Source organism: Lactuca saligna, chromosome 8 (genome assembly GCF_052625555.1).
Source record: "Lactuca saligna cultivar CGN05327 chromosome 8, ASM5262555v1, whole genome shotgun sequence".
NCBI classification, from domain to species: Eukaryota; Viridiplantae; Streptophyta; class Magnoliopsida; order Asterales; family Asteraceae; genus Lactuca; species Lactuca saligna.
Window position 1 is genome coordinate 231404848 of NC_136424.1, and position 7668 is coordinate 231412515.

Sequence of the window (7668 nt, forward strand, 5' to 3'; positions counted from 1 at the left end):
CTCATAACTTATGAGTACTCATGAATGTTGCAGCAACCATTGCCATGTCTAAAAACCTTTATCCATCTACAAACCCAATTCATGACAATCTTGATTCATACCTACTTCCGACGTATGATCGATTGTGGAGGTTTGAATAAATTAATTATTCTGGAAGTCAAAACATGCAAAACTGAAACAATAGTAAATAATTGACAATGACAGTTTACAAGCGTCGATCACATTTTACAAATTTTACTCATAAATAAATCACAAATTTTATTCATCATCAAACGTCGATCACATTTTACAAGCTTCAGGAAAAACTATCTAATCTGTAAAACTAATATTGTCCCTCAGCCCGATGCGCCTCGCATGCTGAAAATGCTTAACCCTCGCCAGTCCCTTCGTAAGGGGATCTGCAGGATTCTCATCTGACGATATCCTCTTTGTCACGAGGAGTCCTTCTTCAATCTTGTGTCTTATGAAGTGATATTTTCTGTTAATGTGTCGGGATCTGCCATGATCTCTCGGTTCCTTGGCTAAGGCAACCACACTATTGTTGTCATAGAAAATCTCCATAGGCTCCTTAATAGCTGGTATAACTCCAATGTCTCTGATGAAGTTCTTTAGCCATATTGCCTCCTTTGCTGCTTCACTTGCTGCTATATACTCTGATTCACAAGTCGAATCAGCCACCGTCTCCTGCTTGGAACTCTTCCAAGAGATTGCCCCTCCATTTAAGGTAAAGATCCAGCTTGACTGAGAGCGGAAGTTATCCCTATCAGTCTGAAAACTAGCATCACTATACCCTAATACTCTCAAGTCATCACTCCCACCAAGGGTAAGGATCCAATCCTTAGTCCTCCGCATGTACTCGAGAATGTTCTTTACCGCGGTCCAATGAGCCTTGCCAGGGTTCCTCTGATACCTGCTGACCATGCTCAAAGCAAAGGCCACATCAGGGCGGGTACAAGTCATAGCATACATGATCGAGCCAACAGCGGAAGCATACGGTAGTTGTCTCATCTCAGCTATCTCTGCCTCTACACTCGGACTCTGAGTCTTACTCAATTTGGCATTACTTTAGATCGGTAAATCTCCTTTATTGGAATTCTCCATGTTGAACCTTTTCAACACCTTATCCAAGTAGGTACTCTGACTAAGTCCAATCAGTCTTCTACTCCTTTCTCTTAATATCCTTATCCCTAGGATATAGGCAGCCTCCCCTAGGTCCTTCATAGCAAAGCACTTCCCAAGCCAGGACTTAACCTCCTGCAAGGTTGGGATGTCATTTCCTATAAGTAGTATGTCATCCACATACAGTACCAAGAAGCTAACTATACTCCCACTAGCTCTGACATACACACAAGACTCATCTTCACTTCTCGAGAAACCAAACTCTTTGACCTTCTCATCGAAACAAAGATTCCAGCTACTAGATGCTTGTTTTAATCCATAAATGGACTTCTTAAGCTTGCATACTCTATTTGGGTACTCTGCACTGACAAAACCCTCTGGCTGATTCATGTACACATCCTCAGCCAACTTTCCATTAAGGAAAGCGGTTTTGACATCCATTTGCCATATTTCATAATCATGAAATGCGGAAATGGCCAACATAACCCTAATAGACTTAACCTTTGCTACCAGCGAGAAGGTTTCATCATAATCAATACCTTGAGTTTGAGTAAAACCCTTCGCAACCAGTCGAGCCTTATAAGTATGCACTTTTCCTTCCATGTCGGTCTTCTTCTTGAAGATCCATTTGTACCCGACTGTTTTATGGCCTGGTACATTGTCAACCAAGTTCCAAACTTGATTGTCATACATGGACTGCATCTCGCTGTCCATAGCCTCCTTCCATTTAGCAGACTCTGGGCCTAACATGGCTTCCTTAACACTGCTAGGTTCATCCAAATTTACCAATGTACTATCACTGATAAACGTATCACCTTTCGTAGTAATATGAAAGCCATAATAATACGAAGGTGTGTTTCTAACCCGTGTGGAACGCCTCGGAGGTACAGACTTGTCAGCTTGCTCAACAGGAGTTTCCTCCTCAGGTTGATTGCTAGTGTCTGAGGTTCCTTGACCAATTGCTTCTTGAATTTCCTCAAGATCAATTTGCCTCCCACTGTCTCCTTGGCTCATAAATTCTCTCTCACGAAAGACCCCTCTTCTTGCTACAAAGACCACATTCTCAATGGGTCTGTAGAAGAGGCAACCGAAGGATTTCTGTGGGTAGCCGATGAAAATACACCTTTCACTTCGGGGTTCGAGCTTATCTTGAGTCTCACGCCTCGCAACCCCAAATCTTGATGTGATCTAAATTGGGAACCTTCCCAGTCCACATCTCATGAGGTGTTTTGGTAACCTTCTTTTTAGGGACTAGATTAAGGATATGGGCGGCAATCTCTAAGGCATACCCCCAAAAAGAGATTGGTAACGAAACTTGACTCATTATAGAGCGAACCATGTCTAACAAGGTTCGATTACGCCTCTCAGCTACACCATTCAACTGTGGTGTCCTGGGAGGAGTCAATTGTGAGACAATCCCACACTCCTTAAGATAGTCAAGGAACTCAGTACTAAGATACTCACCACCTCAATCGGATCGAAGCATCTTAATGTTCCTACCCAATTGATTTTCTACTTCCTGTTTAAATTCCTTAAACCTTTCAAAGGTTTCTGACTTATGTTTGATTAAGTAGACATACCCATATCTACTAAAATCATCAATAAAAGTCACATAATACCGATTAGCATCCCTTGTGGTGGTTTTGAATGGCCCACATACATCAGTATGTATTAGGTCCAACAAACCCTCACCCCTCTCACAAGTTCCCGTGAAGGGTGATTTTGTCATTTTTCCAAGTAGACAAGATTCACAACTATCATCTGATTTAAGGTCGAACGACTCCAAGACTCCACTCTGTTGGAGTTGGCCTATGCGTTTCTTGTTTACATGTCCAAGACGACAATGCCACAATGATGCTTTATCTAAGCTAGTAGAAGAATCAATATAAAACACATTATTTCCTAAGTTGTCTACAATCGACACAGTTTCATACACACCATCACAAGGTAATGCTTTAAAATAAAACACATTATTAAAGAAAGCATCAATACCACCACATTCATTATCAAACAAAAAGGTAAAACCTTGTTTGTACAATGCATGAAAAGAAATAATATTCCTCTCCATTTCATAGGAGTACACACATTTATTCAAATCTAATTTCAACCCATTATTATGAAACAAAGTATAAACTCCAATCTTGGAAACAGGTGAAGCCTTCCTATTCCCCATGATCAAGTTTATCTTCCCGTGCTCCACATTCTCACTTCTTCTTAGGCCCTGCAAATTAGAACATATGTGAATACCACATCCTGTATCAAGCACCCAAGAGTTAGAATATGATGAGTAATTAGACAATATAGTGTAAATACTTGCGTGGGTGGGTTTCACTTTCCCATCCTTTAGATCCTGCAAGTACTTAGGGCAGCTTCGCTTCCAGTGTGCCTTTTCATGGCAATAAAAGCATTCAGCATCCTTTGGAATGGCAGAAGGAGTGACAGAACCACTCTTGGTCTTCGATGAGGAGCCTTCAAGAGATTTTCCCTTGGTACCCTTCGAAGGGTGCTTCGTCTTCTTCCCTTTGCCTTGTTCGATAGCCAAAACAGGGGTAGATGTTGGAGTAGGAGTAGTAGAGGTAACAACCGCCTTACCCTTAAGACCGGATTCCACGGTCTTCAAGAGTCCTTGAAGCTTGCTGAGGGTAACTTCCTCCTTGTTCATATGATATGTCATACGAAAATGGTCATAACAAGAAGGCAAGGAGTGCAAAATGATGTCAATTGCCAACTCCTCAGGGATGTTTACATTCAGCTTCAGCAAACGGTCCACATACCTTTGCATCTTTTGCATGTGGGCCGTGACGGATTCACCGTCCTTCATGCGGGTAGTTATTATGGAGGAGATTATTTCATACCGCTCCTGAGGAGCACTCTGATGGTACCTTTCCATCAGTTCTTGGTACATCTCTAAAGGGTAGAAATCTTCATACGACTTTTGGAGCTCAGCTGTCATCGTGGCCATCATGATACATGCCACCTTAGTAGCATCTCTCTCATGAGTCCTGAATTCAGCGATCTCCTCAGGAGTGGCAGTAGACTCATCAAGCTCTTTTAACTCCTTATCGAGGATATATTCTTTGTCCTCATAACGAGTAACCATACTGATGTTCCTAATCCAATCCATGAAGTTGGAACCATCAAAGATGACCCTCCCACAAAGATTCATGAGAGAAAGAACCACTTGGGTTAGAGCCCGAAGCATTAGTGTTGGAAGACATTTGAAGGAAGAAATCAAGTTTAGATTAGATATATAGAATCCTTAATAAGACACCCAAATGTAATATTAAGGCTAGGACCCAATCACAATATATTATACTTAGAAGAGGGATGCCGTAATCTAAGTAATAATATATTTGAAAGGTATGTGAATGACGATTCACCAATTTCCACCATGAAAACAAAATGAATTATTAGGTTTAATTGGATTTGAAATTCCTATATTCTTTTGAGATTCATTGAACTTTTCAATGGCATCTTTCAATCTCGATTGTGCCCTTCATGTTTTGTGAATGGGATGCCAAGGATCACAAAACAAGGTGTGAATAATCATGCTAATTCACTTGGTACCCTTAATATTATCACCTAATCAATGTGCCGGTTAACCACACACGCTCCATTGATCTATGACAAACATTAAGTCACCCTTCGTGATCCTTACTAGTCCAAGTTAGTGTGCCGGTTACCCACACACGCTCCACCAACGACTTGGTAAGGTACAAAGTGTGAATTCCATGGACTAGCACCATGTTCACATTTTTCCTAAAGTAACTAAGATTGGGAATTAAAAGGAGTTTAGTTACTTTATAATAATCATTATACTTTTAATGAGGATTTAAAGTTATTGTTCTACCCGTTCGGCTAACGACCCTCCACCGATCAAGCAAGCGGTGGGTGAGAATGGACACCCATTAAGTCTCCATTTTATAGGCAACAACCTTATACCCACCTTATAGACCGGCTTCGTGAATGAGGCCTACTAACGGCAAAACGACTTGCTCTTATACATATATGTAATTAACCATTAATGTTATAAATAGTATAAGTGTTGAATTTTAACTATTAAAACTCTAAGGGTTGGAATTAAAGTTTATTAAAGTGTGTGAAACTTTACAAATTCCAAAACTTGAGGGCAAGTTTTGTAACTATGCAAAACTTTTCATTTCATAACTTATGAATTAAAGGTTCATAAAAATGAAGACTCTTCATTTTCATGTAACTTATGTGTTTTAAGTGTGTGTTAAATAAAAGTGACCTTTGGAAATCCATAACTTGAGGACAAATTATGGACTCCATTAAAACACATAAATGATCAAGAATTAATTCTAAACAATTCAGCAAATAATTCCTATCATTTTCTAAATTCATAAGAACATGAACATGATCATCAAAATTTCAAGATTTATATGAACACATAAAATCATGGAATTTTGATATCTTCTATTGTAAATGGATTAGAACAACCATTACACCAACTAAAACAAGTTTTAAAACACCAAAACAGTTTAGGGTAATGTTTCTAGTCCATTTCCAGTAGCAAAAGTCGAAATTCTGCATTCTATTCATTCTACTCGCCGAGTGCACGAACCAACTCGGCGAGTAGGATGAATTTTGCCTTGTACTCGGCGAGTCCCCCCATGGACTCGGCGATTCCAATCGTCAGACAGCAACAATTTCAACCTTTTTCACTATTTTGCATCAAGTATCAAACAAGCAAGCTTAGGCTCTGATACCACTGTTGGGTTTTGAGCAATCTAACACTTCCTAAGTGTGCATGCAACCCTAATAAACCTTGGATCTATGTTTGTCTAAATACATGCAAAATAATAATTTTTCCAAGGTTCATAAAAGAGTTAGAAGAGATTACATACCTTTTTGATGGGATTGATTCTTTGGAGTTTGAGGGCCAAGTACCAATAATGTGAATGCCTCAAATGGAATCACAAATCACCACAAACACTTGGAAAACTTTTAGAGAGTATACACACTCTTGTATTTTCGGCCACACACAAGCACACACACTAGTTCACTAGTTCCATTTCATGCTCCATAAGCATGCTTATATAGTGTGCATGGTCAGGGTGAAACCCTAATAACCCATGTCTTTTCCTTTCCAAGGATCCATGGGTTGAAAGCTCCATGGATCATCCATGGACTTCTATATAAGCCTAGCCCATTAACAAATGAGTATTAGCCCACACTATATAAAACCAATAGCCCATAATCTAATTAGTCTTCCTTTTAATCTCTAAATTAATTAATAATTAATTTAAGACTAAAACTAATTAAATAACATAACTCCATATTAATATATTATAACTTATAATATATTAATAAACATATGTGTATAACTCTCATAAAATTATCCATAAATAGTTCGGATGAAATGCAACCCAAATGGACCATGTCGGGTCGGGTCAAGTATATACCAAATAAGTTATGGACATAGACACCTTATCTAACAGATACTACCTTCCACATCTATCCATGCTTTCCTCAAGAATTTCCTTGGCTCCACGAAGTCCCTTTCACTACTACGGCTCCCAACACTAATCTCATCCTAGGCTTTCCATAGGGTAATCTCCAACCCACTCTCCGACATCAACTGCATAAGAAGTCCCTGCTATCTCCCCCTAACTAGCTCGCGAATACCATTACATATTACTAAGACCAGATAATTCTTCGAATGAGAGGTATCTCCCTACAACAGTTAGACTCAGACGAGAGCTGTGAAATAGGGCTAAACATAACCTTATGAAATTATTTAGTCCTCATAATATGTAAGTTAACATATTTGTTTACTAGTTAGTTAAAAAAGCAAGTAACATTCGAGCATTGAGTAACCCAAGCCAAGCATATCCTAATCAGGCCATCATATCACCGACTAATCAGTACTAGCATGCAGTTCAATAAACACATACAATAGGCATATAAGGCATCCTTCCTAGATCCTTAGCCCTAATCTAGCATGCAGTTCTCATACACATACAATAGGCATACAAGGCATCCTTCATAGATCCTTAGCCCTAATCTAGCATGTAGTTCTCATAATCATATCATATCATAACAAACATGTATGGGTAATTTGGGAGAACTTACTTGAGCTCAGCTGATTCCATTCACCACACCCTTTTCTCTTTTTGAAATCCTTTTTTTTTTATAAAAATGATTTTATTTTGAAAATTTTCATACCAATTCCTCAACTTGAGTTCAGTTACACCCGAGAGTGTGCCCGAATCCCTCAAACCAAGGCTCTGATACTAACTTGTAACATCCCAAAAATTATGACTAAAAACAACATTTTTAATTATTAATAAAACCATAGTTATCAAACCATTCCATCAAAACATGAGTCAAGGTATTTCAAAACATTATTATAAGAGTTTCCAAATCAAAACATCATAGTAAACATCCCAGGCTAAACATCATGGTGCATGCAATGCAGTCCTCCCGATCCCTTCTATTTGCAATTGGAAATACCTGAAACCAAAACTGAAAACCGTAAGCATGAAGCTTAGTGAGTCTCCCCAAAATACCACATACCATACACAT